Source organism: Meleagris gallopavo, chromosome 12, assembly GCF_905368555.1.
Source record: "Meleagris gallopavo chromosome 12, MGAL_WU_HG_1.1, whole genome shotgun sequence".
Taxonomy (NCBI): Eukaryota; Metazoa; Chordata; class Aves; order Galliformes; family Phasianidae; genus Meleagris; species Meleagris gallopavo.
This window is the reverse complement of record NC_139415.1, coordinates 17,456,999-17,465,725: the sequence shown is the minus strand read 5'-3', so window position 1 is coordinate 17,465,725 and position 8,727 is coordinate 17,456,999.

Genomic DNA, 8,727 nt, shown 5'->3' with positions numbered 1-8,727 from the left:
ATTCAAGAGTCTGCAGAGGATTTGGTGAGGAGAGCCCTTAGGAACACTATACATCAGGCAGTGTGAGCTGCTTCATTGGATTTCCTGATATATTCAAGGCACTGTTTCCCAGGCTCTGCTCAGTCCTCTGGTCCCAGGTCATTTCCAGCACTGCTGCATAGCATGACTACGATGCTGTGTTTGAGAACTCCCTTCTGCACAGCTTAAGGTAACCCCTCTAAGCCTAAAGGATATGAAATCCCAGTTGTGTTTCTGTTAGTGAGGTTTTAACTAAGCAGCAGGCTTGGCTTAAAAAAAAAAAGTGTCTTATGTGAAGTTACTTTAAACTCCCAACAAGTTGTTCAAGATAGAAATCCATGGCAAAATGATTCTCTTTAATCCAGGAAATTCTCCCCTTGGGACCTGCCTCTGAGACTCTTGTAAGTTTTAATGGTTTTCTTAGAAACCGAAGAACTTCCTTTTCTTTTTGGTGCTAGAGAGAAGCTGAGCATGGTTTTTCTTTTCATCTTTTCAAAACATGGAATCACTCTCAGTATTTATGCTCTTAGTGCTCCACACGTACCCTTGTCTTTTCCTTGCTGTGGTGCTGTTCAGCTTGGCCATGAGACTCTGGGATTTAACACGATCTGATTGTATTGTATCAAACTGCACATTTTACAGCCAGCTGCTGAGCGCTGACACAGAGCCACTGCAGTTACATGGGTGTGAAATCTGTATGTGAGAACAGGATTTGGCTTGGGGATTATGCAAAAGATAGCCAAAGCAAACAGGTATGCAGTAGTAGGTGTACATTTCCCTGACATGGGAGTGTTTGGTTTGGGGGGGGGGGGTGGGGAGAGGTTTCAGATCACTGTTTTTTTTAGTGGATGAGTTGGAATCCCCTTAGCAGGTCAGTAACAGCCTTACTGCTGGGATCTGGAGAAGGGCATGGCATGCAAAGAGCCCGGCTCCTTCTGACATCTCCTCTTTGAGAAATGAACTGTGGCGGAACCTGGGCTGTCTGCTGTAGTCAGTGCTGAGAGATGAGTAATTGTGCTGAAGCTTTTGGTCTAGAGCAGCGTGGCAGGGAGTACTGAAAAGTAAAAGCTGTCACGACGGAGTTCTTTTCTGTTCCTTACGTGTTTATGCTGTATGATATATACATATATCTATATCTGTTCATATATACATATATGTATAAAATTACACGTGGATAGCATCACCTTTTCCAAGGTTGTTTATATTTTGTTCAATATTTAACTTGCTTTTGGGGTGTTTCTGCTCTTTTTCTAGAGGTGAGTACCCTTGAATGTAAATGTTTATGATTTTTAAGACAAAATTGATCCTTTTGTGTAAAAAAAAAAAAAAAAAAAAAAAAAAAAAAAAAAAAGACTTCATCAAGCAGTGCTTCTTTGGCAACTGAAGAACTAAATGTTATGCAAGTAAACCAGGCTGGATTTTGATTTAGCACAGGATTGTAAGTGCTGACACATAACTTTTAAATAACACATCTTTTCTTTGTTTTAAATATATCTACTGAAAAGCTATTAAAGTGCAAAGCACTGTAAGTACTCTATTTTGCAACATAAATTACATATTCTTTTTTTCCTACAAAAGTTTTTTTTCTTTTTACAGCAGCCAAGCACTTTAAGACCCCATGCTCTCTTATCCTGCAGAAGTGCTGGGAGGATTTATCAGCAGAGCTTTGCAGTTCTGGTCAGAGATGCCTCGTGTGAGCTTTGAGACTGAGATAGGGAGGTGCCGAGGGCTCTCAGAGCACAGATGGGTGCCTGGGGGCCGGATACAGCAGTGTGCTCTGTGCCCAGCAGGCACCTGCACTGAGCAGGAGGGAGATGCAGCCTTCATTGCACAGGGGGTATTGGCTTCTTCCCAGCAGTTGCACCGATGTCTTCTGAGATGAATGTTTTAATGTCTTGTACTTAAAAGAATACGTGAAACCTGGGGATTTGAGCCGTGATGCTGAAGTTGAATGGTGATGCCAGCAGTGGTGGTGGCTGGGATTTGTTGAGGTTGTTTCTGTGGGAGCACAGTCTCTGTCCCTTCTTATGGCAGCTTTCAGGATTTTTTTCCAAATGGGGTTTCACCCTTCACACAGGAATTGCACTTCCTACCAAGTCCCTTTGTTTCCAGTGGTCTTTTATTCAGAACAAAATATCATTGGTAATTAACCAGAGCTGCTTAATTTTTGTAAGCTCTCTTAACTTCAAAATGTTCGTTAATGAAATAATGAATTCAAACCTCATGTAAAGCTTTGTAAATCAATTAGCTTCACTATGTTGTAATGAAAATGCATTCCCTAGTTATTACTAGTTCTGTTTGGGGAACGAGAGAAAAATACTTTGAGCAGAGATATGGGGTGCTGCTTCCTCCCCAAGCACAGCGTGTGCCACACACTGCAGAGATTTCCCAGCTCTGACCATGGGGTCCCAACACCACTCCCATGGGAGGAGCACCGGGTTGTGCTCCTGCTGTGTCGGCACAGAAGGCTATTTTGTGCTGTTTTGCTGCTGGCATGATGTTCGGCTTCTGATGAGGCAATAATAGAGTACAAGTGAATGAAATAATGGCCCAGATTAGGATACTGCCTTGAATTGCCTGTTTACTTGAATACCAGAACCCTGCAAAGACTTCTGTGCACCCCTCGCGGGTCTTCGGGTCAGTCCTTTCAAAGAGAGCTCTTGGTGTGGTTTTTACTTAGATGTTCTGCACAGACAAAGTTCAGGTTTTTAATTTTAGAAGAAGTGCCTGCTGTTTGCATTAACAGAGCTGCATGTCTCACTCCAGTGGGTTTATGGTCTCCCTCCCCCACCTTTCTAGCGACTTAGCTTTTAATCGTGTAAAGTGGAGACATTTGTTTTGCTGCTTTTTATTACAAAACCTTTGTGGCAATAAAGATGCTGCTAAATAAATTGAATTAAATGGTTCCCCCCTCCCCCCCCGCTCATTTTCAACTGTCTCTCTTCTTGATTTAGTAGAGTTTGTGTGTAATTAGATCTCCTTGCTTTGTGCTGCAGAGAGCAGCAGTGATGGAAAATGTGCGTGTGCGTTTTATGCACTTGTTGGGCGTTCAGTGAAAGCGGCTGATTTTTCCTGTCCCTTGTGATTAATTGATATAAACAGGAAGTTCAGGCACTTGCTTGGTATAACTGCACTCCTGCTTCTTCCCATTCCTGAATGCTGGGAGCAGCCCTTGGCAGCTGCAGCTGTGGATCTGGGCACATTCCTTCCCTACTGCCCAGGGTGGGCACAGCACAGTGCAGGACGTGGGTCTGGTGCCCTGTGTGGTGAGGTGGGAGGGCAGGAGGGGATGCGTGCCACCTCCTGCTTGGCCTCACGGGTCTTGATGTAATTGGTCTTTATAGGTGCCCCAGTTCTGCTTAGTGCTGACTCAGAATGGATGGTGGAGGGCACGGGGTGGTCATGTTCAACAAGTTGTGTCACTCATTTATTGCTGATTTTTCACTCTTAGAGCAGGACCACCTGTTCTTGGCATGGCTTGGCTTGGAATGGGCCTTAGGAAGACCTGGTCCCAACCTCTGCTCGTGTGTAGGGTTGCCACCCCACGATCAGGTTTCTCAGGGCACCCATTCTGATGGCTCTCAGAAGTGAGCTGGTAACCAGCAGTATGATGATGCACTGCATCTCCATCTGGGGTTTTAGACCCTACAATAACATGGCAAAGCTTTCCCTGTAGTGTTCAGGAGCCCTCATACGGCACGAGCTGGGCCATGAGCATCATGCCAGCCCAGGGCCAATTCTGGGGCTCTGGCTGCTGCCCCTGAGCTGGATGTGCAGGCATCCTCACCACAGTGAGCGTGTAGCAGAGGGGAAGGTTTCCCCACGTGCTCTTGCGTGCCTGGCGAATGAACTGCTGCAAACCTTCTGGGTGGTGGTGATTTTCATCTGTATGATGAATAAATTATGAAGTTGCTTCCTTAACTAATTGCTTTCACTTGAGCTGACTGTACCTCTGGGTATGCAGTGGAAGCAAATATTTCTCTTTAGAATAGACTTTCTGCAGATATTTGAGCTAAATTGAGGCTAAATGTGCTCCTTGAGATGAGAAGTTTGCAGGGCAGAATGAACTTCTCATGCCAGATGGGTCATACCCCAGATGAGATGTTTCAGAAATCACTGTGCTGGCCATGGGGTGAGTGCTGTGTGCTGGAGGCTGCCTGGATTTTTGCTCAGTGCTCAGAGCTTTGCAAACATGAGAGCACGTTTATCTGCGTTTGTGCATTGGGTTTGCTTCTGAGTGAGCAAAGCATGTATCTGATGTGTTTGGGGATCTTTGCCCTGGGTAGGACTGACGGAAAGCAGCCAGTACTGTTGTGTTCCGAGGAGGGAGGGGATGCTACTGAGGAAAAGAGTGAAGTGGAGGTGTTGGGCTGTGCTGCAGACTGGCTCTGTGACTCAGAGCAAGCTGAGCTCACTGGCACTGCCCTTGGCTTCCTGCTCACCGAACTGCGAATCTGCATAGAGCTGGGCTGGGCAGGACCTGGGCCTTTGGGCTTTGGTGCAGTCGTAAATACAAGAGGAATTCCTGTGGTGGTTGCAGTTCCGTGCCTGGATCTGATGGCTGAGGCAATGGAGCCGGCAGAGGTGTGATTCTCAGGGAATGATGGATTAGTGGCTCCCGTGTTTCTACATCGTGCTGTCAGATGAGCACCTGCCCCACTGGGCAGGCAGACTGCAGCTGCTGAGCATCCCAGCTTGGGTGGTGCTTATTTCTAGGCCAGGTTGGTGGCTGTGGGGTTGCAGGCTCCAACCCTTCCCCGTGCACCTCCATTGACTGGCATTAACAGAGGCTGCAAACCCTTCGGGCTTTGAGACCACATTTCTCCCATCTCCGGCCCATTCTGAGTCCACTCCCTTGGCTGCTGGGGAGGAATGATACCACAGTTCCCATGGAGACTCATTCGTTCTCCTGCATGGCATTGCTGCAGCACTTCACAGCCTTTTCAGTTTGCAACAAAATGTGTTTTCCTGCACAGTTTAGAAGGGGGTTTCATTTGCAATGGGGCAAGCTGGTGGGCATAGATATGCTTCCTGCTGCTTGTTGCTGGAAGGAGCTCAAAAATGCCCTCCATGCCAGCAGAACACTGCTTCATCCACACTGCTGCTGGGCTCCACGCAACCAACAAATCCCCTGCAGCTGTGCTGCTGGCATGTCCCGGATGTGGACTGTGCTCCAAATTTGTCCTTGGTGTCCTGGCTGCAACAAGGGGAATCCTGTTGCGTGAGAGCGTTGAAGGGTCCTGGTGTGGGGTTTGTGATGATGAGAGCTGTTCACTCTTCCAGTTTTCAGCATTGCCCTGTGCTGGTCCTGCCCCAGTCCCATCCTACACCAGCAACTTGTCCTCTGTTACAATCTATTTTTAATGTTTGGAGTTCATAGTTCTGGTCTGGGGCAGCAAAACGGAAATATCTTTCCTGGGAGAACTAATGCACTAAATAAACTCTCTGCACACCTTACAAGAGAAAGAATGGATCTGCAAATGGTACAGGAGAGCAAATAGCTGCATCTCCCTCCCCGAAGGCTTTTTTCAGGCTGAGCCAACAGACGGAGCTGTGGTTGGGTCCCTGGAGATGGGGGCTCGCGCTCCTCCCACGCTGCGCAGCCCGGCTGGCCGGGAGCCAGGCTGTGCACTTCGCAGGGAATTCGCAGTTTCAGTGTTTTTTTCCTGCTCTGAAACGGATCAAAAGCAAACAGCAGATTTGCTCTGCCAAGCGAAATTCTGGAGAGGCAAAATCTGAGCGTTATCACTTTGAGTTAAAGCCTTTCACGTTTGTGTTTGACAGTGTTACAGTGGGAAAGTTTAAACCTGCTTGAAATGGAAAGCCAAAAGGTTGGAACTGAGCGTTTGGGACCTTCTGGAAACTCTCCTGTTGTCTTCCAGGCACATCCTTGTCTAAGCAGTACTGGTGTCGTTCGGCTCAACCCCGCTTTGTGCTGACTGTGTCCATGCTGATGGAACGTTCCTGGCAGAGGCAGCAGCAGGCCTGGCGTTGGCAGGGCACGGATCCTTTTTCTTTCCCATTGTGTTTGGAATTTCACTATTTTAATATTTTCCCCAGCTGCCATTCCCCTTCACACGGTGCAGTGGTGGAGGAGCAGCTGGATGTGCGCCTGCACCTTTACATTTCTTAAAATAGAATCACAGCAGTCGCCAGCTGAACACCTGAAGTGACTGGCATTGGTTTCCTGCCAGTGCCGCTCAAAAAATCCACAACTTTGGCTTCATCGGCCCCCATTGGCAGCTTGGAGGTCAGGTTTTGCCCGGGGAATACGCAGTTGTCCCAGTGATTCGGGAGCCCTTTTCCCACCGAGCAATGGGCCCTTTCTTTGGGGCACAATGAACCCTCTTGCTGCCTTTCTTGCCTTTTCTTCCCCGGCTTTCCCACATTCTGTTCACACCTTCATGAATATTCAGAGGCCATTGGCCATATGAAGCTATTGAGAGCTCTTGTTAACACTTCTCCTAATGACATGCACCTTCAATAGGAAACAAAAACACAGATAAGAGCTTGTTAGTGGAGACCCTTGTTCCCCACCTAACAAGGTTTCCATTGACTCGGACACTTGTGGTGACACATTGCTTGCTCTCGCTGTTGCCTCTTTTGATTTGTGACTGGCTTTTACCGACGGTTTTTTTTTTTTTTTTTTTTCCCCTTTTTCTTTAATTGCGCGGTTTTAAGCTAATTAAGAAGGAGGTCAGGGCTCCCTCCCAGTGCCGTACTGTGCGTGCGGGTGGGAGACGCTCAGCTGCGACGCGTGGGAACGTGGCATTGAGAGCAGCGCTGGGACACGAGTCCCGCTGCCCAGTGTCCCCATTGGCCAAAGCGCTGTCCCCAAGGCAATGGGGGGACACTGAAACATCTCTAAGCTCCTTTGCCATGCCCTCCAGGTGCTCCTGGGGGAGTTGGTCTTGACACAAGGGCTCTTCTCCTCCATCCTCTGGTCACGCTCTGCTCCCACTGCTACCCGTGAGGCTTTCATTAGGCTGGGCCCACCCCTTCGATCCTGTGAGATGCCTGCCTGGATTTTTCTTTTTTTCCAGCCACACCTCATTATTTCTGCTGTTATTGGGCTCTTGCAGCATTGTTTGTTGGCTTGTGGAGGCCCCCTAGTTTCTATGGATACTGCTTCCCCAAGTGGCCAGGCTATCAATAAGACAGCATCGTGTCCGAGTTCTTCCTGGGGACCTTGTGAGGAGGCAGAGGTGACTCCCCTGAAATGCTGTACTCGTTGCAGCACAGCTGCTCACTTGTGTTTTCTTAGCGTTGCCACGCAGGGTTTCTACAACTGTAGGTAGTCAAGAATTTTTCAGAAATTTCCAGGCCCTCCACTGGCCCAAGAGCCCGAGCTCTGGTCGCTACCCAGTGGGAATCGATGTCCTGGGGCAGGGGGCCGCGGAGAAATGGGCTTGGCTTGTGGTGCCAGTTCTGGATGGTGATTACAGTTCTTTATATGCTCTAAACTGGTTTATCTATCCCCAGGTAGATGTGTGCTGCCAGCAGTGCTGTAATATCCATCCAGGGCCGCCCAGAGGTACGAGGAATAAACTCGCATGTTATTAGCTAATAGAGGGAAGTGATTCGATATGGCCCTCAGAAGCTGGAGCAGATAAATAGGATGATAAACGTTGGCATTAGCAGACGTGACCGACTCCTCTGTCTCCGTGATTTGGTAGTGCCCAGTAATTAAATAGTTGGAGCCTAATGTATTTTAAACTAGAGCCGCAGCCCGTAAATCAAGCAGATTATTCTCTTCCCTGCTGTGTGCACTCTGGTTCAGGAAGAATTCCCATTCCTGTGGCACAGCTGCTGCTGGCCACCGCATCGTGGCCATCGATCCCATCTTAGAGCCCAGCAGGCAGCCTGGGAGGGCACCCTGCGGCCTTTCCAGCTTGGGTTGTCTCCATGTGGTTGGACCAGTTTTATATAAACATGCAAACACATGCAAGGTGGCCAGCGACTCTAAAGCTCTGCTGCAAAACGTGCCGGTTGTGGCTGAAATCTGTACTGCCTCGCTGCAAGAGCATCCCCATCTCATTTGTACTTGCACCATGGTTTTGTTTTCTTTGCAGCCAGACTTGTACTAAATACGTATTTCTGTCATATTTTCACATAGGTTGTCCAAGAAGGAAACACAGCTATTTCCAACTGAGCTCAGAGTCGCATCAAAGTAGGAGCTATTTTTTATCTTCATACAAAACTATTCTCCATCTCTCATCCTCCTTCTGGCCAGAGCTGTTTTTGTCTGTGGGAGGCTGGATGTATGATGTAGAGTTTATCCATTAACATTTAGCAAAGGCCAGATTTAAACATTTTGGTGCCATCCGGCCATTTTACGCCTTTTAACAGTGTTCCTGGATGAGCTCTGGCTTTCATTTGAAAATGTCTCGGTGATATCTGGCATTCAGCAGAGCTGTCGCCATGCCCCTGCCCACACGCAGCAACGCCGCGGTGATAAAACCTCTGCTGGCTCTTCCTGGATTTAATTATTTCTAATAAAATCTATTTGTGCTTCAAATTCTCAACTCAAATTCTCTTCCAGCTCATGCATTTTTAAATAAAGCAGGTAATGCTGCTCTGCTATTACAGATTACGACCACTGAGGTCTTGTTGCACGCAACAGCCATGAGGGGGCTAAAGGTGTGGGTTCTTCCATTTTAGCTGAAGTAAACATTCCTTCTACTTCTTTAACAATGTAAGCTGGTGGTC